The sequence below is a fragment of the Pseudorca crassidens genome, chromosome 13 (assembly GCF_039906515.1).
Source record: "Pseudorca crassidens isolate mPseCra1 chromosome 13, mPseCra1.hap1, whole genome shotgun sequence".
NCBI classification, from domain to species: domain Eukaryota; kingdom Metazoa; phylum Chordata; class Mammalia; order Artiodactyla; family Delphinidae; genus Pseudorca; species Pseudorca crassidens.
In genome coordinates this window covers 67,929,110-67,951,822 of record NC_090308.1, presented here as the reverse complement: position 1 = coordinate 67,951,822, position 22,713 = coordinate 67,929,110, and positions in this window count along the sequence as shown.

Genomic DNA, 22,713 nt, shown 5'->3' with positions numbered 1-22,713 from the left:
ATTTCTTTTCTGTCTCTGACCTGTAAAGACAGAACAGCCTTGATAGGACATAAGTGCCTGCTTTTACGGGACTCTTTTATTTCTCAAAAGATGATCTCGGATAAGATGAAAGCCCAGAGCATGGTATCTGGCACACAACAGATTCTCAGACAATGGTGACCGCTCTGAAGGTTATAATGCTGATGCTGGCTGGGTCTTCTGGTACTGTGACAACTAAGCTGTCATAAAATTTCTGGACAGTTTCTCCAGCAGGAGGGAAAATAGGTCCTGAAGGAAGAGTCAGAGAATCTGAACTTCACTGGGTGGTATTTATTTGGCCTTGACACATTTGGCATGTCTCGGTTAAGCAGCACAGTAAACTTGAAAGAACGAACTAGGCTTTTAAAGATGTTTGAAAGAAGTACATCCTGGGAAACCTCTCCTCCCCAGGGGAGCGTGGCAGGAGGCCTCTTGAGGGAGAAACACCTCCACCCTTTTTAGGGAGGATAGAAGATAGAGGGTGTTTGTTTCACAGAGGAGTTGACAGCACAAATTACTGTTTTCTTTGTTAAACCGATTTCTGAAATGTGTTACTACCTTGCCTGACTGTTGCCTGAAAGGGTGGAGGGCAGAGAATAAAACTGCAAATTGCTGGTTAGTTAACCAATATATGAGTTTTGACAAAGCCCAGATTCATGCTAAAGTTATATTTAATTTCAAATTTAATGTGAAATCTGGAATATCTAAAATCTCAGTGACAAGGAATCAAAGATAAATGTGTTTAAAATTCAGTGCAGAAAGATTAGGAGTTTAAAAAGAAAATCATTTCAGTTAATACACAGTCTCCCTTTTGGTTCTCTTTTCTAAGTCAACTGAAAATGTTGAATCATGTGCCTTTAATTAAAGCTCTGGACCCATGGAGAAGCACAAAGTGGAGTTTGTTTCACTTAGACAAGAGTATCTAATGGTTCCCTTGCTAGAAAATTGATATTTAATAACATACATTTCTAACAGAGACTCCCGTTTTGTTTCAAGTTGTGGAAAAACTGAACCTTGCTGAGGGGAAAATAGCCTTAAACATCACTTCCTTTTTTTTTTTGTCTTTTAGTTTTTATATCATTCACAATAATTATTAATGGTGTATTAACTTAGCTTGAGCATATTAAACGTAATTGTCTGGGTGGGATAAGCACCCTGAGATTTATTTGCGAAGAAGCACCGACTAATTTCACCAACCACCCCCAGACAAACCAGGAGAATTCACATATGCACTGTGTGACTTACCAGATGCTGCACTAGGAAGACAGAGGAGAGAAGAGGACTGTGTCCTGGGAGAAGGCAGGCTGGGCTGGCAGCCAGGACCCTCTGTTCTAGCCCGGCCCTGCTGGGAAAAATCAGTATAAACCAAGGCAGGCCATTACCCCCTATGGTCTCCATTTCCTTCTCTAGACCTTGAGTGGGTTGACTAGATGACTCATAAGATGAAGCTAATTTTTAATGTCTTGCACATCTGTACATGGCAAGGTTCCATGATGTCCAATTTGATGTAGAGCACAGGCGAATCTGGGAGCAAGTCCAGGGCAAGACAATCTGGGCTCAGAGTGACTCTCAGGTGAGTGATTCACTGCACCATTTTTCATCGATTAAATGTGGACGATAATGAGCCCCATGACACAGGACTGTTGTGAGTCCTGAATGTGATAATGCACCTAAAGCCCTTAGAATAGAGTCTGGTGTAAATGTCAGATGACATTTGGTTTAAAAAATACTTCCCTTTCCAGATGGGTTCAGTGTTTTCGCCTGGTCACCACCCCCAACTGTCTGGCGTGTCCATATGTCCTCTGTGAATATTTCGTGACTTTCATTGTCCCGTGGAAGTGTTTGATGGATGTTCTGCACAGCTATTAGAGCTCTAATTTTCAAGCTGTGAAAAAAAAAAAGTGAAACTTATTAGGGAAAAATGCCTTAAGCTTTAAATACCGCTAATGTTCTTTGGTTTTAATCTCATGTACAGTGACTGCTGTTTAATGCCTCTGCATGGCATTAAGTATCAGGATCTGAAGATTAAGTATCAGGATCTCAAGGGCAGTATTAGAAATGCTGCTCCCACGGTTTTTACGTGTCATTAGACCTTGACTAGACCCCAACTCAAAGGCATTTATTCATGCCCTCATTCACTCACTCACAAGCTTTTACTGAGCACTTACTATGTGTCAGTCACTGGACCAGAGAAATAATACACAGTTTCTCCTTTAAAAGAGCCGAGAGCCTATGGGGAAGACAGATGAACAAATTTATAAATTACCAAGTGGTAAGTATTGTTTCAAGGACATGAACAAAATGCTGTCAGAGCCCAGAGGACCAAGCAACTGATTGTGGCTGGAGGAGTCAGGAAGTGACAACGGAGCGAGGAAAGCCTTTGGGCGTGATTGTGCATGTGTTTGTCTGTCTGACAGTTACAGGGAGGGGCAGACCAAAGGCATTGTGAAAGGAGTTGAGGGCCTTTGGGAGGCACAATCTACATCTCTGGGAAATAATTAGCTTCTTTTTAAAGTGGTAGGAGAGAGGGAACAAACTCATCTAAAATCCCAGCTTTTCCAGGGCTGAGAGCATTTATATCAGATATCCTGATGTCAAAGGCAATAGCACTATGGATATTTATGTGTTAAGTCTGGAACTCAAAAGCAGGTGCATAAGGATTTTGAGAGCCCCCCCACCCCGAAACAACCTGGTATAGCCACAAAGGAGCTAAATTTATCCTAAAATGTATGTACTATGGGATGCACCCACAATTCCCCAAAAGCCTTTTTTTTTGAGGCAGGCTTGTGAGTGAGGAAAGAAGATAGATGTTAGAATACAAAAGATAAATGGAAGGATTTTAGAATCTCACAAAATCAGTACAATGAACATTCATATACCTACCCCCTAGATGCAACCGTCGTTAACAATTTTCCACTTCACCATATTTGAGTCACATATAGATATGTCTGTGTGTGTGTGTATACATATTCTGGAATCACTTTAAAGAAAATTACCAACGTCAAGATCTTTTATACTGAAATACTCTGCACACATGCACACGTGCCCCCCAAATAAGGACTTTTTCCTACTTACCCGAGCACCAGCATCACATCTAACAGAATAAATTACCTAATTTCTAATACTGAACCAGAATTTATTTTCCCCTGGTTGTCCCCAAGGATCTTTTATAGCTCTTTTTTTTTTTTTTTTTAAACAGGACAAATATTTGTTCTTAATGGGTGGCATAAGATTTTTGGACTCCTTGGAGAGACATGGAGAAGTCTAATTTCTACTTTAAACTGTATTTTGCACTCTGCCAGATTTCTTTGAAGCCTGAAATATCACTTAGGCTTGTGTAAGTATACATAAATGCTCAAGTGAAATGGAATTAATCTGCCAAGGAAAGCTAAAGAAAAGAAGAGCTGGGATTTAGAAAACTGTGACATTCTAAGAATCTCGGCCCTTCAGGCTGAGTCTCTCCAAAAGATTGATCTGCTTTTTCCTAACAGAGAGCCCTTGAGAGATTAAATTGATGGTAGAGCAAAAATGCTAACAGATGATACTCAACTTTTCTTCTTGACACACCACGGTGAACTTGAGTATTTTAGTCAGATGTTAGGAAAATGTTAAAAAGTGAAGCAAGAACATCCTGATTGCGTTTCAAAATCATCTTTTCACGCCTCTCCTCATCATCTCACACCACCCAGGATTCAATCAGTGCTGCCACAAGGCCTGCAAGGCTCTGTGCCCCAGACGCAAGATATCCTCCAAGGTGTGCGGTCTGAAGATGCTCTGACTCCTGGCACAATGAAAAGTGTTCATTTCTACCAGGAGAACTGAAGCTACGGTTGGAGGGAGAAGACCTCATTACAGTATAAGAAAAGGATTTGGGACCAAAGTGTGGACACGGGGGTTGGGGAGAGGGTAGGATGTGATGAACTGGGAGATTGGGATTGACATATGTGCACTGCCATGCGTAAAACAGCTAGTGGGAACCTGCTGTGTAGCGCAGGGAGCTCAGCTCGGTGCTCTGTGGTGACCTAGATGGGTGGAATGAGGGGTAGGATGGGAGGGAGGTCCAAGAGGGAGGGGATGTATGTATACATAGAGCTGATTCACTTCGGTGTGCAGCAGAAACTAACACAACATTGTAAAGCAACTGTACCCCAATTAAAAAAAAAAAAGAATTTGGGACCAAAGGATATACATTTAAAATGTTTTGAAATGATCTCCAATTTACAGAAATGTTATAAGTACAGTACAAAGAATTTTGTTCCAGAACCATATGAGAGTAATCCCCTAATACTTTATTCTCCTACGTAACCTCAATACCGCTACCAAAATTAGGGAATTAACCCTAATACGTTTACTACCATCTAACACTCAGATCCCATACAAGTTTCACCAAATTCCTTTATAACAGAAAAAGTTCAGTTTGGAATCCCATGTTACCTTTAGTTGTCATGTCCCTGTAATCTCCAATCTGGAAGGATCCCTCAGTCTCAACTTGACTTTTGTGATCTTAAAAATGTTGAGAACTCTACACCAGTTGTTTTGTAGAATGCCCCTCAGTTTGGTTTTGTCAGATGTTTCCTCATGATTAGATTAAGATTATAGGAGTATTACAGGAGTAACGATGTGGTCTTCTCATTGCATCCTATTGGGTGGCACGATTTTGATTTGTCCCATTAGTGATAATAGTCACTCTGATATTTTGATTAAGGTGTTACCTGCCCAGCTGCTTTGATGTAAAGCTACTCTTTTCCCTTTTGTAACTATTTAGTATTTTGTGAGGAGGTATTTTGTAATGATGTAAAAGCCCTGATCCTAATCAAACTCTAAATTCATTCATTTATTAATTTATGTCCTTAAGGCTTGTGTTTCCTTTTTAGTCATCTTATAATCTGTTACTATCATTATTTATTTTGACACTCAGATTTTCCTGGACTTGTCCAGTGGCAGTCCCTTCAAGCTGACTGCTGTATCCTTTCAATAAAGCCCCACCATTCGAGCACTTCCTTCTTTCTGATACAAGTTATATTCCAAATTTACCTGTCCTTTCCAGGCTCCAGCCCTGAATCAGCCATTTCTCCAAGGAGCCTTGGTTCCTTTTAGTGGAGAATGGTATTTATAAGCTAGGTGTGCTCCTTGTTACTGGGGATCTGTTCCCAGGCTCTCTCACTGGACAGAAGTAACCAATATACATGTGAACTACTTTCCTATTGCTGCTATAACAAATTAACACACACATAGTAGCTTAAGACAACACAGATTTATTACCTTACAGCTCTGGAGGTCAGAAGTCCTAAAATCAAGGTGTCAGCAGAGCTATATTCCTTCTGGAAGCTCTGGAAGAGTATTCATTTCTTTGCCTTTCCAGCTTCTAGAAGAAGCTCCCTGCATTCCTTAGCTTGTGGCCTCTTCTTCACAAATGTCAAATGGCCAGCAGCACAGCATCTTCAAATCTCTCTCTCTTTCTCTCCTACTTCTGCTTCTGTCATCACATCTATGACCGACCCTCCTGCCTTCCAGTATAATCACAAGGACCATTGTGATTATATTGGGCCCACCCAGATAACCCAGGATAATCTTCCCATCTCAGAATATTTAACTTAATAATATCTGCAAAGTCCCTTTTGCCCTGTAATGTAACACATTCACAGGTTTGGGGCATTAAGATGTAGACATCTGGGGAGTCCATTTTTCTACCTTCCACAGTATGTAGGCAGGTATAAACACAGTTATTTCTGTATCTATATAAATATATTGGAAACCATGAGTTCACCTGGATACCTTCGATTCCGATCCCACAACTACAGAGTTCATTCCTCTGTTTCAATATTTGCAGCTCTCTTCACCCACAGTAAGAACCCTGGCTCCCCTTGTCCCTAATAAGTTACTCATTTGATTTATCGTCTCTGTGTAACCGGTCTCTTATTTCACTTCCGTCCCCTTACCCCTGGAGGAATGTCCTGCCGCTCTGCCTGGACTCTGATATGTTACATTTGGCTGCCCTTCCTCGGGGACGCCCTCCTCACCCGACGTGGACTCTGCCACCCCAAGCCAGCCTGCCACCCCGCAGGAGCACCCTCAGCAGCCCCCGTATGGGGACACCCTTCTCGCCCTACTGGGGTTCCAACAGTCACCTCTGACCACCTCTTAGGTGCTGTGCTCTGCCCCACCTAATGATTTTAGGAGCAAATCGTTACGAGGGGGAAGAAGAAAAGTCCAAATGGCATACTTTTAGGAAGGAGAAAGGGCACTGAAACCCTGATCCAAACAAGGGTGGGAAATGTGGAATGCTGTTGAGGGGGAGGGGAGCAGGAATGAGGTAGAAGGACACAAACAATTGGGGACTTGAGGCCTGAGAAATACGGGATGCAGGAATGCGCCTCTGTTCTTGGGCCTGTGCATCTTTGAGGAGTCGACTCATACTTTTCTGGGCCGAGAAGGCTGCCACCAGCCTGAAGCCGCATCAAACCACTTTTTATTTAAAAAAAAAATCAACCCACCCTTTGGCTCCTGGTGTTTTTTATGCTGATTAAGAACACTTACTTGGCTATGCGAACAAGAGAGCTGATTGTTGCTCTCTCTCTTGAAGCAGAAGAGGCTTTTGATCGAGTTGAGTGGGAGTTGATGTTTGAGGTACTTTAAAAAATGAAATTGGGAGATAAGCTTATGAACTGAATTTGAACTTCATTCCAAGCTCATTGAACAGAAATATTTCAGATCCTTTTAATCTGGAAAAAGCCCATCGCAATCACCCTTTTCATCCCTTGTTTTTCTTTAAGATAAAGTTCCGTCTCAAATTGCTTGTCCTTTATCTACCTACTGAGAAGGGCACTTCAAAAATAAACTCGGGGACTTCCCTGGTGGCGCAGTGGGACAGAGGTTCGTGACCCCGTCTGGGAAGATCCCACATGCCGCGGAGCGGCTGGGCCCGTGAGCCATGGCCGCTGAGCCTGCGCGTCCAGAACCCGTACTCTGCAACGGGAGAACCACAACAGTGAGAGGCCCGCGTACCGCAAAAATAAATAAATAAATAAATAAATAAACTCGGAAGCTTACAGATGTATGTGTTTCTTTCTTTCTGAGGGGATGGGCACCTTGGCTCAGCTGCCTCCTCTCTTCACCCCCGGCACCCAGAGCAAGGATGCTGTCTGCAGTGCCTAGGGAGGACCAGTTTCTCGGAGACCATCTGGGGTCACGCTTGGCTTCATGGGACTCAGGGTTGGTTGCAGAGAAAGAAAAAGCTTGTGGGTACTAATCTCAGTTTCTCCCCTGGCTTCTCAGTGACTTCAGGCGAGTTGTTTCGTTTCCACATATTTGGTCTGCTCCTTCCGCCATATGAAACTAAGGATACCCCTCATCCACTTATCTCACAGGGATGTCGTCAGGGCTGATTAATGTACCGGGCGGTCAAACGCTGCATACATGGGATGAGCTAAGAAAAGTGAGGCCATGAGCCCAGAGACCTCTTCCAATTAGGGGTGATCTTTGCCTTCAAGAATGAGTGATGTTTGTGGTATTAGTAATTTTTGGCCATTTCTCTGTTTGTCTTATTAGTTCAACTCATGCTATCATTAATTATATACATAATAATACGCTTGGCTCAACACAGATGAAATCATCCACTTCAGTATTTTTAGTGTACTTCCTATGTACCGGGCACTTTCTGTACTAGAATTAAAAACCAAATCATGGGAAGGTCAAAAAATGTGAAATATTTATGAGCAAATTCATGTCTATGTTTCTACTCTTCCCTCTGAAGATTTATTTGTTTGAACAGAGGCTCCTCTTTTTTTTTTTATCATAAAACTTATCTGAGGGAAGCTGAGCTTCAGTTTCCTGAGTATTTGTGAAACACACAGCTTAGTGTTTTAAAAGGAAAGACTCTCCATTAGCCAATTTCTCAGAGAACTGACAACCCCCCTAAAGACATGATGTTCCACTTCGTTTCCACATAGCTGTTCCCTGCTAAAAAGGGCACTAACCCAAATTAGGCCTGCCCCTTTGCAGTGCCAAGCAGGTAGTAAAATTGAACACCATCAGTATATCCTCAGCATAGGGAAGTTAAGCCAGACTGGACATGAACTGAAAACTAAACGAAAAATGATTATCTCATCCTCCTGAAAAATCCTCACCACGCACATGTGGAAAGAACTGCTTCCCTCCCGCCTCCACGTGCAGATGGCCGCTGCCTTCAATGACATGACCTTTGAACAGGCAGCAGCAGGAAAGCCTTGTGCTTTTCTATCCACCAGAGCTGACATCTAAGTTCCAAATGCCAAGGGAAAAATTAAAAAAACACAAAATAATACAACACAGAGTGGGATAGAAGGGTTTGGCAACTTTGTTTCCAGTTGCTGTCTTTGGCTCTGAGCAGGGCTTCTGGCTGGCCACTGTTGGAAAACTTTTGGACTATTTTTGACAGACCGAACAGGCCACATGAAATGTCTATTATTACTTCAATCTTGGCTGGCTGTAGCGCACAGCACCGGCTTCCTTCTGTCCCTCGCCCTGCAGCCTCTGATTACTGGGCTTAGCTCCCACACACGGAGACCTCCCCCAGAGCCTGTCTGAGCATCATTACCTCTTAGGGGTGAGACCACCCCCAGTTAAGGTCTTCTCGACACAGTAGCTGCTGATGTTTCTGGAGGAGAATGAAGCCCAGCCTGATTTTTCTTCTCTAAAACTGTCCTAAGTAACTGTGTCAAAATCTAAGGTACCAACAAGCCCTTAAATCTGAAGCCAGATAAAATTCTCCAGGATTGCAACGTTTAAGATGCACGTGTATTTCTAATATGTATTTGAGAACCAGGGACATTGTTATCAGTTCTCTAAGCAACTCCCACATGGAGAGCTTGGTTTTTCTCCCCAAATCCTATTTTCTCCTTCTTGGTTAAGGAGGAAGGATGAAGCAGTTTAAAGGACCTCCATGTGATTTTAAAAGAATCCATGAAACTTCCAAGTGTTTAGAAGTAGTAACTCTCCTATCTTTACATTTACATGTGTAACCTCAGCTCTGAAAAAAGCCCAGAGGCCTGTGGTCTGACCTGTTGATGTTGACATTCCCTGGCCTCCTACACAAGAGGAAAGACATTTCCATTTCTCTGGACTTTGGACCATTTGAAGACCATTCTGTGGTGTGTCAAAAGGCTGGGATTGACCGCTTTTTGTTTTGATTAGGAATCCTGAGCTTTAGGAAAATGGAATTTTAGCCAGGGGGGGCAGCTTTGCTTTTGTAATGGATTTTTGTTTCTTCGAGCTCAAGTCCCATTGCCTTGGGAACCATTAAAAATGGAAGAATGATGACGAGACAGGGAACATCTTTATACAGATTGGTTGGTAGAAAAATTGAGCCAAGAAAGAGCCAGGGTGGTAGTGCTCTGACTTTGCCACTGATCCACTTGTTCAGTGAGCTGAGCCCACGCTTCACCGCTTCACAACTCAGTTTCTCTCCCTGCAAAGTCAGGATGCTGACCTTCGTGGCACCGGCAGAAAGGCAGGAGGGTTGAGACCACGGGCTCTGGAGGCAGATGCTCTGTCTGAGTTCTAACTCCATCACTTCTAAGTGTGTGACTTCGGACAAGTTACGTGACACACCTCTGTGCCTCAGTTTCCTCACCTATAAAATGGGGATAAATATAGTACTCACTTCTTAGGACTGTTGTGAGGAATACATGTCACGATACAGGTAAAATACCTGCCCAATCAGCAGCCACTTTTTATTTTTTTATTGAGGTGTAGTTGTTTTACAATAGTGTGTTAGTTTCTACTGTATAGCGAAGTGGAGTTCCCTGTTCTATACAGCAGGTTCTTATTAGTTATCTATTTTATATATATTAGTGTATATATGTCAATCCCAATCACCCAATTCATCCCCCCCACTTTCCCCCCTTGGTATCCATACATTTGTTCTCTGCATCTGTGTCTCTGTTTCTGCCTTGCAAACCGGTTCATCTGTACCATTTTTCTAGATTCCACATATATGTCTTAAGATACGATATTTGTTTTTCTCTTTCTGACTTACTTCACTCTGTATGACAGTCTCTAGGTCCATCCACGTCTCTACAAATGACCCAATTTCATTCCTTTTCATGGATGAGTAATATCCCATTGTATACATGTACCACATCTTCTTTATCCATTCATCTGTCGATGGGCGTTTAGGTTCCTTCCATGACTTGGCTATTGTAAATAGTGCTGTAATGAACACTGGGGTGCATGTGTCTTTTTGAATTATGGTTTTCTCTGGGTATATGCCCAGTAGTGGGATTGCTGGATCATATGGTAATTCTTTTTTTAGTTTTTTAAGGAACCTCCATACTTTTCTCCATAGTGGCTGTATCAATTTACATTCCCACTAACAGTGCAAGAGGGTTCCCTTTTCTCCACACCCTCTCCAGCATTTGTTGTTTGTAGATTTTCTGATGATGCCCATTCTAACTGGTGTGAGGTGATACCTCATTGTAGTTTTGATTTGCATTTCTCTAATGATTAATGATGTTGAGCATTCTTTCATGTGTTTGCTGGCAATCTGTATATCTTCTTTGGAGAAATGTCTATTTAGGTCTTCTGCCCATTTTTGGATCGGGTTGTTTGTTTTTATGATATTGAGCTGCATGAGTTGTTTATATATTTTGGCGATCAATCCTTTGTCCATTGATTCGTTTGCAAATATTTTCTCCCATTCTGAGGGTTGTCTTTTCGTCTTGTTTATAGTTTCCTTTGCTGTGCAAAAGCTTTTAAGTTTCATTAGGTCCCATTCGTTTATTTTTATTTTATTTTATTTTATTTTTTGTGGTACGCGGGCCTCTCACTGTTGCGGCCTCTCCCATTGCGGAGCACAGGCTCCGGACGCGCAGGCTCAGCGGCCATGGCTCACAGGCCCAGCTGCTCCGCGGCATGTGGGATCTTCCTGGACAGGGGCACGAACCCGTGTCCCCTGCATCGGCAGGCGGACTTTCAACCACTGTGTCACCAGGGAAGCCCTTTGTTTTTATTTCTATTACTCTAGGAGGTGGGTCAGAAAAGATCTCGCTGTGATTTATGTCAAAGAGTGTTTTCCTCTAAGAGTTTTATGGTGTCTGGCCTTACATTTAGGTCTTTAATCCATTTTGAGTTTATTTTTGTGTATGGTGTTAGGAAGTGTTCTACTTTCGTTCTTTTACATGTAGCTGTCCAGTTTTCCCAGCACCACTTATTGAAGAGGCTGTCTTTTCTCTGTTGTATATCCTTGCCTCCTTTGTCATAGATTAGTTGACCATAGGTGTGTGGGTTTATCTCTGGGCTTTCTATCCTGTTCCATTGATCTATATTTCTGTTTTTGTGCCAGTACCATATTGTCTTGATTACTGTAGCTTTGTAGTATAGTGTGAAGTCAGGGAGTCTAATTCCTCCAGCTCCTTTTTTTCCCGTCAAGATTGCTTTGGCTATTCTGGGTCTTAGTGTGGTCTTACTTATCTGGAGCTAGTATTGGTACTACTATTATAACCTAACCAGAGATACCGAAGTCCAAAGGAATAGAGAAATAAGAAGAAATACCAGGTTACCTTGAGTCTACTATTTTTTTTTTTTAAACCCAGCCATTTTATAGACAAGCCAAGATGTCAAGAACTTTTGCAAATGTAGACTCACTGGAACTCTTCCACAACTGCCTCCCCATGATGCCAGCAAACATTTAAGGAACAAACAGAGTGATGCAAGGTCAAGGAGCAGAGTGGGAGGTCCCTGCTTTTGTCACCACATCCAGGGTTAGGCCAAGGCATTTGAAGGATCTCCAGCAACATATTCATAGCAATTAATTTAGGTGGCATTTGAATTTTTCAAACATTAATTACTTTCTTGGGTGAGATGTGTACTATGTCACTCCCTAAGCTGGGTTAATTGAGTTACAAATAAACGAATGCTTTGAGATGATGCAGCCTGAAGGGTCCACCTACAGAGAAGAGAAAACCCAGAGCCATGGAGTCAAGGGAAACCTGGGTCGCATTTGGGTCTTGTCTTTCCTGAGTTGGCCCTTCTCCTTCTATTCAGGCTTACTTTCTACTTTTCCCTTCACTCTCTTCAGCTCTGCTTCCCATGGTCCCATGGCCATGATGCACTCAGGCTTTCATCATGTCGGCCCTCTTGGAAAGCTTCTCTTTCTTACCTTCTTACCCATATTTTGCTTATTGTTTAAGACCCAAAGCAGAAGCTTTCCTTTCCATACATCTCTCCTTTACTCTGCTGCTCTCCTGATTTTTCTCCGCATCTAGGAGAATTATACAGGCAAAAACAAGGCTTCCAATTCTTTGCAATTGCCATAGCTTCCCCCCTCGCACATTTATTGAATGCTTATGATGTGGCACATCTGTGCTAGCAGCCAAATGTTCTAAGTGGATATTATTCCAGTTTCACAGATTTTTTTTAAACAATGAGACTTTAAGATATTAAGTTATTCCCTCAAGGCCCAAGCTAGTAAGTGACAAGGATGGAATTTAAATTCGAGTCTGTCCTTTTTTCATCTTTCTGTAGAGAATCTTGTGTGCTGAATGTGAACAAGTCACAGTGAGTAGGTGGGAGGGATGGGAAGGGTTTCTTAGAAGATCTGGAGATGAACTTGACTGAGGAATTAGAATTGGTTACAGATTTAGTGGATGGCTGGGCGGGGGTAGAGTGGGCAGAGTGTGCAGGGCTGAGGACACGAGTGAAGGAGAGGCTAAAGGGGATGTTTGTGGAAGACCAGAGGGAAACTGGACCTCAGAGTTGGGCAAGGGCCACCGCTTGCTGATCTCCTGTCTTTTTTTCTTTTTTTTTTTTTTGGCCACGCTGTGTGGTGTGCAGGACCTTAGTTCCCCGACCAGAGATCCAACCCATGCCCCCTGCAGTGGAAGCGTGGAGTCTTAACCACTGGACCGCCAGGGAAATCCCATGATCTCCCGTCTTGTGGGGAGACTTGCCTAAGCTTGGCCTGAGCACAGGCCAGAGGCCTAGTGTCAGGTTGAAATTATCTCCAAACAGCAAAGAGAGAGATTTTAAGGCCGAATGTAAGCTTTGCCCTTAGGAGGGAAGAAAGCCAAATTGGGCTGCTCCTTCAGTCCCTAAGCCCAAGCACTGAGAGTGGAGCCAGGATTGGGAGACCAAGCTGAGTTCCAGAAATGAGGTGGACACTAGGATGGAGTGGAGGGTCAAGGAAAAGTAAGGGGCCAGAGCCTGGGTCCAAGCCCATCTGATGAATAGAGCTGATGGGCTGGGGCTTGTTTGCAACAACTGCAAGAAGAAAGATTGTAAATCAACTATACTCTAACATAAAATAAAAATTAAATTAAAAAAATGAAAAATAAGAAAAGTTAAAAAAAAAAAAAAGAAGCAAGGGTAGGCCTGTGTGGCTTTTACAGGCACAGGATCTGGAAAGAGAAGACACTGAGGGTCTTAGATGACCGTGTTAAGGGGCAGAGTCTTTAAAAGGATCTCTCCACCCTCTGACCTCAGAGTAAGTTGTCAGGGGTAGGGGTGGAGGTAAGGAGCAGTAGTGATGGAGGCAGAAGCAGTCAGGGCGTCTGTAGGGTTAGTTGGTTGGGAGCCGCAGAAGCAGGGTAGAATGTCCTATCCGCCACAAATCTGTTATTATGGCATGAAATGCATCTAGGATGAGGTACACTGGGTCGTCTGGAAGTCTCACGTTGTCTGTGGGAGGGCTTCTGCATGGAAGTTGAGGGATGTTTGGGGGATTTATGATTCCCTTCCTTCCACAAATATTCATCTGTGCATTCATTGACTACTTATCTGTTGAGCACATCACATTGTACGAGGTACCACTCTGGGCAGTGGGAACAGTGGGACCCAAGGCATCAACGTCCCTGTCTGCATGGGGATTTATTATAGTGGAGGAGATAGACATGGGACCAATAAACACACAAGTTAAGGCATAAATTTGGAAAGTGAGTGCTATGAGAGCGGTAATAAAAGGGACTGATAGTCGGGATGGGGGGAGAGGCCTCTCAAGGAACTGATATTTAGGCTGAGATCTGATGCATGAGGAGGAGTTAATCAAGCAAAGCATGAGGAAAGAGCATTTCAGGCTAACAGAATAATGTGTGCAAAATCTTTGAGGTAGGAAAGAACTTGGAGTTGCAAGAGAAATCAAGGTCAAAATGTTGCTCAAATTCAGAGAGCCAAGTGGGGGCTGCAGAAGTAGGCAGGGACTTCAGAGCCTAGGTTGGGAGTCTCAGATTTTATCTTCTATTCAAAGGGAAGCCATTAGAGAGAGTTAAATAGGGGAATGACATCATCAATGGATGTTCTAGCTCTGACTGCTGTGTGGAGAATGGATTGGAGAGGTGAAAGTGGGAAGATAAATTCAGAAGTCCAAGCAAGATACGACCACATCCAGAAAGAGAAGGGGCAGGGAGAATGAAGAGATGACAGTAGATGTGGGGTATACACTGTTTTCAAGGAAGAATCTGCAGAACTTCATGATATACTATAATCTCTGAAAGTGAAACAACTCTCCAAAATTACATGGAACGTGGAGGCTCTATAGCTGTAAATTTTGCTTTGATGCCAAAGTTTCAATGAAGATGCTCAAGATGCATTCTTTCCAACGTTTACCAAGAAGGAAAGCAAATGATGTATCTTCTCTTGATGATCCCAGCAACTTGGCGCATTAGGTTATGAGTAGTTAAATCTGGAGAGTTGTGTGCTCTACTAATGTTCTTTTAGTTTTGGTCATTAATCTCTTGTCTGCTCCAGTTATATTTGTTTGTAGAAGACTGCAAGCTGGATGAATTTCACTAGATATATGTCTCCTTGGTGAGAGGGTCATAGAAGGATGGTGGGGATGTTATGTGATCTGATATTAAGACAAGACACAGAGCATAGGCCAGACAGGGGCTGTACTTCTCCAGGATTGCCTGATGTTGCATGAATCTGCTTGTATTTTCAGAAGAGCACCTCCTTAGAAAAAAACTCTTCCTATCTGGCCAAGTAGCTTGTTGGTATCTATTTGAAAATTTAGCTAATAATAACTTAATAATACAAATAGAGAGGTGGTCTTAGATTTCAGAGGGTCTAAAAGTGAGGATATAAAAGAGAGATCTATAACGAATTTCAACTTGTTAAATCTCCACAGAAAAGTCTCATGGGGGAAGTCGTTGGTATAAGTGTGTTGTGTTGAGGCTGTAGTTTTGAGAACGTAGGAAAAGTACAAAGCAACAACAACAAAAATACCTTTTTTTCCCCTTTCGAGTCATGTCTTCCCTACTTGCCTCCAATTCTGGAAAGTATTTCAATGGGAAGAGCCAAGGGCAACCCTACCCTCTCTTTCTCCTTCTGATGTCTTCCTCTTTTACTTGCTCAAAAAATCAGTGTCTTCAAAAGAAAGGCAGTGCTACGGGAACAGTTCTGTGGGAGTCTCTCTGTGCATGTGACATGTGGTAACATTGTTCTTCATTCAGAGTGTTGGGATGACAGCAGAGGGCAAGTGAGAGGAATTCTTAAACACCAGGAAAGAGAAATATATTTGCCTTGTCCTTTTGAAATTGGAGTCAAAGATCTGGAACCAGGACACCAAAGTGAACACATCAGAATGAGGAACAGGGTTCCAGGGGATCTTAAATGTCCCTACAGGACAGACAGGGCCTGGGTTTTGTGGTCTCTTTCCAGAGAGCTCCAAATAGATAAGGAGCTAGGAGAGATTGAAGAAGGAGAAAGGGAGGTGTAGCCAAGGAGAAGCAAGCAACTTCCCAGTGGGGATATGTCTATGTTTCTCAGTCCTCATGCGTCTGATTGGTTCTAACTACCTGATAAAGGGGCTCAATCAGCCTCGCATTAGATCCCTTTCTTTGTTTTTTTTTTTTTGAATTTTATTTAGTTTTTTTATTCAGCAGGTTCTTATTAGTTATCTATTTCATACATATTAGTGTATACATGTCAATCCCAATCTCCTAATTCATCCCCCCACCCCCCACCCCTCTTTCTCCCCTCGGTGTCCATACATTTGTTCTCTACATCTGTGTCTCTATTTCTGTGTTGCAAACTGGTTCATCTGTACCATTTTTCTAGATTCCACATATATGTGATAATATATGATATTTGTTTTTCTCTTTGTGACTTACTTTCATTCTTACTTTTAACTCTGTGTGACAGTCTCTAGGTCCATCCACGTCTCTACAAATGACCCAATTTTGTTCCTTTTTATGTCTGAGTAATATTCCATTGTATATATGCACCACATCTTCTTTATTCATTCATCTGTCGATGGGCGTTTAGGTTGCTTCCATGACCTGGCTATTGTAAATAGTGCTGTAATGAACATTGGGGTGCATGTGTCTTTTTGAATTATGGTTTTCTCTGGGTATATGCCCAGTAGTGGGATTGCTGGGTCATATAGTAATTCAGTTTTTAGTTTTTAAAGGAATCTTGATACTGTTCTCCATAGTGGCTGTATCAATTTACATTTCCACCAACAGTGCAAGAAGGTTCCCTTTTCTCCACACCCTCTCCAGCATTTGTTGTTTGTAGATTTTCTAATGATGCCCATTCTAACCAGTGTGAGGTGATACCTCATTGTAGTTTTGATTTGCATTTCTCTAATAATTAGTGACGTTGAGCAGCTTTTCATGTGCTTGTTGGCCATCTGTTGTCTTCATTGGAGAAATGTCTGTTTAGGTCTTCTGCCCATTTTTGGATTGGGTTGTTTGTTTTTTTGATATTGAGCTACATGAGCTGTTTATATATTTTGGAGATCAATCCTTTGTCCATTGATTCATTTGCAAATATTATCTCCCATTCTGAGGGCTGTCTTTTCGTCTTGATTATAGTTTCCTTTGCTATGCAAAAGCTTTTAAGTTTCATTAGGTCCCATTAGTTTATTTTTGTTTTTATTTCTATTACTCTAGGAGGTGGATCAAAAAGATCTTGCAGTGATTTATGTCAGAGTGTTCCTCCTATGTTTCCTCTAAGAGTTTTATAGTGTTCAGTCTCACATTTAGGTCTTTAATCCATTTTGAGTTTATTTTCGTGTATGGTGTTAGACAGTGTTCTAATTTCATTCTTTTACATGTAGCTGTCCAGTTTTCCCATCACCACTTATTGAAAAGACTGTTTTCTCCATTGTATATCCTTGCCTCCTTTGTCATAGATTAGTTGACCATAGGTGCGTAGGTTTATCTCTGGGCTTTCTTTCCTGTTCCATTGATCTATATTTTTGTTTTTGTGCCAGTACCATATTGTCTTGATTAATGTAACTTTGTAGTATAGTGTGAAGTCAGGGAGTCTGATTCCTCCAGCTCCTTTTTTTCCCTCAAGACTGCTTTGGCTATTGGGGTCTTTTGTGTCTCCATACAAATTTTAAGATTTTTTGCTCTAGTTCTGTAAAAAATGCCATTGGTAATTTGAGAGGGATTGCATTGAATCTGTAGATTGCTTTGGGTAGTACAGTCGTTTTCACAATATTGATTCTTCCAATCCAAGAACATGGTATATCTCTCCATCCGTTTGTGTCATCTTCGATTTCTTTCATCAGTGTCTTATAGTTTTCTGCATACAGGTTTTTTGTCTCCTTAGGTAGGTTTATTCCTAGGTATTTTATTCTTTTTGTTGCAATGGTGAATGGGATTGTTTCCTTAATTTCTCTTTCTGATTTTTTGTTGTTAGTGTATAGGAATGCAAGGGATTTCTGTGCATTAATTTTGTACCCTGCAACTTTACCAAATTCATTGATTAGCTCTAGTAGTTTTCTGGCGGCATCTTTAGGATTATCTATGTATAGTTTCATGTCATCTGCAAACAGTGACAGTTTTACTTCTTCTTTTCCAATTTGTATTCCTTTTATTTCCTTTTCTTCTCTGATTGCCATGGCTAAGACTTCTAAAACTATGTTGAATAATAGTGGTGAAAGTGGACATCTTTGTCTTGTTCCTGATCTTAGCGGAAATGCTTTCGGTTTTTCACCATTGAGAATGATGTTTGCTGTGGGTTTGTCGTATGTGGCCTTTATTATGTTGACTTAGGTTCCCTCTATGCCCACTTTCTGGAGAGTTTTTTTTTTTTTATCATAAATGGGTGTTGAATTTTGTCAAAAGCTTTTTCTGCATCTATTGAGATGATCATATGGTTTTTATTCTTCAGTTTGTTAATATGATGTATAACATTGATTGATTTTTGTATATTGAAAAATCCTTGCATCACTGGGATAAACCCCACTTGATCATGGTGTATGATCCTTTCAATATATTGTTGGATTCTGTTTGCTAGTATTTTGTTGAGGATTTTTGCATCTATATCCATCAGTGATATTGGTCTGTAATTTTATTTTTTTGTGGTATCTTTGTCTGGTTTCGGTATCAGTGTGATGGTGGCCTTGTAGAATGAGTTTGGGAGTGTTCCTTCCTCTGCATTTTTTTCGTAGAGTTTGAGAAGGATGGGTGTTAGCTCTTGTCTAAATGTTTCATAGAATTCACCTGTGAAGCCATCTGGATCTGAACTTTTGTTTGTTGGAAGACTTTTAATCAGTTTCTATTTCATTACTTATGATCGGTCTGTTCATATTTTCTATTTCTTCCTGGTTCAGTCTTGGAAGGTTATACCCTTCTAAGAATTTGTCCATTTCTTCCAGGTTTTCCATTTTACTGGCATAGAGTTGCTTGTAGTAGTCTCTTATGATGCTTTGATTTCTGAAAATACATAAATATGATGCTTTGTACTTCTGTCCATTGTAATTTCTCCTTTTTCATTTCTAATTTTATTGATTTGAGTCCTCGCCCTCTTTTTCTTGATGCGTCTGGCTAAAGATTTATCAATTTTGTTTATCTTCGCAAAGAACCGGTTTAGTTTTATTGATCTTTACTGTTGTTTCTTTGTTTCTATTTCATTTATTTCTGCTCTGGCTGTTATGATTTTTTTCCTTCTACTAACTTTGGATTTTGTTTGTTCTTCTTTCTCTAGTTCCTTTAGGTGTAAGGTTAGATTGTTTACTTGAGAATTTTCTTGTTTCTTGAGGTAGGCTGTTATTGCTATAAAGTTCCCTCTTAGAACTGCTTTTGCTGCATCCCATAGGTTTTGGATCATCGTGTTTTCATTGTCATTTGTCTCTAGGTACTTTTTGATTTCCTCTTTGATTTCTTCAGTGATCTCTTGGTTATTTAGTAACATATTGTTTAGCCTCCCTGTGTTTGTGTTTTTTTACATTTCTTTCCCTGTAATTGATTTCTAATCTCATAGTGTTGTGGTCAGAAAAGATGCTTGTTATGAATTCAATTTTCTTAAATTTACCAAGGCTTGATTTTTGACCCAAGATGTGATCTATCCTGGAGAATGTTCCATGTGCACTTGAGAAGAAAGTGTAATCTGCTGTTTTTGGATGGAATGTCCTATAAATATCAATTAAATCTATCTGGTCTATTGTGTCATTAAAAGCTTGTGTTTCCTTATGAAATTTCTGTCTGGATGATCTGTCCATTGGTGTAAGTGAGGTGTTAAAGTCCCCCACTAGTATTGTGTTACCGTCGATTCCCTATTTTACAGCAGTTAACATTTGCCTTACGTATTGAGGTGCTCCTATGTTGGGTGCATACATATTTATAATTGTTATATCTGCTTCTTGGATTGATCCCTTGATCATTATGTAGTGTCCTTCCTTGTCTCTTGTAACATTGTTTATTTTAAAGTCTATTTTATCTGATATGAGTATTGCTAGTCCAGCTTTCTTTTGATTTCCATTTGCACGGAATATCTTTTTCCATCCCCTCACTTTCAGTCTGTATGTATCCCTAGGTCTGAAGTGGGTGTCTTGTAGACAGCATGTAAATAGGTCTTGTTTTTGTATCCATTCAGCGAGCCTGTGTCTTTTGGTTGGAGCATTTAATCCATTCACATTTAAGGTGATTATCAATATGTATCTTCCTATTACCATTTTCTTAATTGTTTGGGGTTTGTTTTTGTAGGTCCTTTTCTTCTCTTGTGTTTCCCACTTAGAGAAGTTCCTTTAGCATTTGTTGTAAAGCTGGTTTGGTGGTGCTGAATTCTCTTAGCTTTTGCTTGTCTGTAAAGCTTTTGATATCTCCGTTGAATCTGAATGAGATCCTTGCCGGGTAGAGTAATCTTGGCTGTATGTTCTTCCATTTCATCACTTTAAATATACTGTGCCACTCCCTCTGGCTTGTAGAGTTTCTGCTGAGAAATCAGCTGTTAACCTTATGGGACTTCCCTTGTATGTTATTTGTCATTTTTCCCTTGTTGCTTTTAATAATTTTTCTTTGTCTTTGGTCAATTTGATTACTACTTGTTTTGGTGTGTTTCTCCTTGGGTTTATCCTGCCTGGGACTCTCTGCACTTCCTGGAACTGAGTGGCTATTTCCTTTCCCATGTTAGGGAATTTTCGACTATAATCTCTTCAAATATTTTCTCATGTCCTTTCTCTCTCTCTTCTCCTCTGGGACCCCTATAATGAGAATGTTGGTGTGTTCAATGTTGTCCCAGAGGTCTCTTAGGCTGTCTTCATTTCTTTTCATTCTTTTTTCTTTATTGTGTTCTGTGGCAGTGAATTCCACCATTTTGTTTTCCAGGTCACTTATCCGTTCTTCTACCTCAGTTATTCTACTATTGATTCCTTCTAGTGTATTTTCATTTCAGTTATTGTATTGTTCATCTCTGTTTGTTTGTTCTTTAATTCTTCTAGGTCTTTGTTAAATATTTCTTGTATCTTCTCGATCTTTGCCTCCATTCTTTTTCTGAGGTCCTGGATCATCTTTACTATCATTATTCTGAATTCTTTTTCGGAAGCTTGCCTATCTCCACTTCATTTAGCTGCTTTTCTGGGGTTTTATCTTGTTCTTTCATCTGATACATAGTCCTCTGCCTTTTCATTTTGTCTATCTTTCTGTGAATGTGGTTTTTGTTCCACAGGCTGCAGGATTGTAGTTCTTGCTTCTGCTGTCTGCCCTCTGGTGGATGAGGTTATCTAAGAGGCTTGTGCAAGCTTCCTGATGGGAGGGACTGGTGGTGGATCGTGCTGTGTGTAGCTCTCTTTTTCTATAGCTTGAAATCAAGGTACCAGTTGTAATTACCAGCAAATAATGGAGAGCTTAGTTGAAATGACATCACAGTACAATTTATTGTTAGTGAATCACTTAGGTGACTTCTGGATCATTTTTAAGAAAAAAAATAACCCTTTCTTGTTCAGTGTGGTGCAATAGGGGAGTGTAGTCTTTCTAGCTAAAGAAGTCTTAGTTGAGGTTTATCAGCTGTGTGAACTTGAATAAGTTCCTGCTAGAATATAAGTTCCATTAGCTTGGGTTCACTGATAAAGCAGTCTGTAGTAGGTACTCAGTAAGTACTTGCTAAGTGAATGAAGTCATTTATGTTTCTGAACCTTGATTTCCTCATATGAAAGAGGGAAATGTAATACTTCAAAACGTTGTCATGGAGATTGTGGATGATGTATTGTAAAATACCTGAGCAGAGAAGTCAGTCTGATTAGACAGAAACTTGGAATAACTTCAGTGGTATTGTTGTCTCCAGGCATGATTTGTTTCTCTCTCTCTTTCAAGTTTTATGTTTTGGCTTACTTTTACCAGTTTGCTCATGAACCTTTTATCCCTCTGTCCTAGTACCACCTTCAGGTAGATTTTAGCTCTATTGCGGGCAATTCTTCATTTAAAACTATCAACCAGAAAGTAGAACCCTACCACATATGCTACCACTGGGCAACCTCTTAATGATGGGCTAAAAGAATATTTATGTATAAATATAGTGTATTGTTCTTTGGGGGACTTTTAGCTCATCTGAACAAATGCTTTTGAACAAACAAGATCCTTCAGCCAAGTCCTTTTATTTCCATGACTGCCTCTCCCCATAGTTTCTGTTTTCTGCCTGTAATAAGTTGTTCTCAGTTCTTGAATAAACCATATTCTTTCTCAGTCTCTAGCCTTCATGTGTCTGTTTCCTCTGCCAAGACTTCCCATGACCCCACCCTGTCCTTTAGGTCTCACTTTATATGTCATATCCTCAAGGGTGCCTTTTCTAGTCTCTCATCATATGATCCCATAATATCTGTGCTTCCTCTCATAATACTAATCACACCTGCCATTACTTCATGACTTTTCTAACTGTACTGTGAGCCTCAGGATGGCAGAATCTGCTTTGTTTACTATTACATCCTCAGTAACTGGCACAAAGTAAACACTCTGAAATTTTCTTGAATTGAAATTGAACAAGCTAAACCAATGCCTCAAAAAGATTTCAGCACTGGGCTGGAGGGGCGTATCTCAAAATATAGTGATAATATTTTCTCAAACAAAAGACAAAAAAATTATGTCAGATAAAGGATTTTGTTTTTGATTTGTTAAATTGTTTATATGAAAATTCTCATAGACCTGAATATTAAAGACTTCAGTTATATATTTAATAATTTGCTTTTATCAAAAAGATTAAAATTACTTGACATTTTGATGATCAAGAAATATCTGGTATGAATGCTTCTTACACCTAAAGTAATCTGGAGTTCAATAAAAGAAAAGCCTATGTCATGGGTTAATATTTTTAAAACATTAACTGACATGTTGTTCATTCTGGTAATTCCTAGTTGTTCCACAATGCCTCACAGCCCTTTATTCTAGAAACAAATAGCATGAGTTCAAATCCAGTTTCCACCACTTAGTTCTTATTGATCTTAGGCAAATTACTTAAACTCTGTATACTACATTTTCTTTGTCTGTAAACTGGGATAAT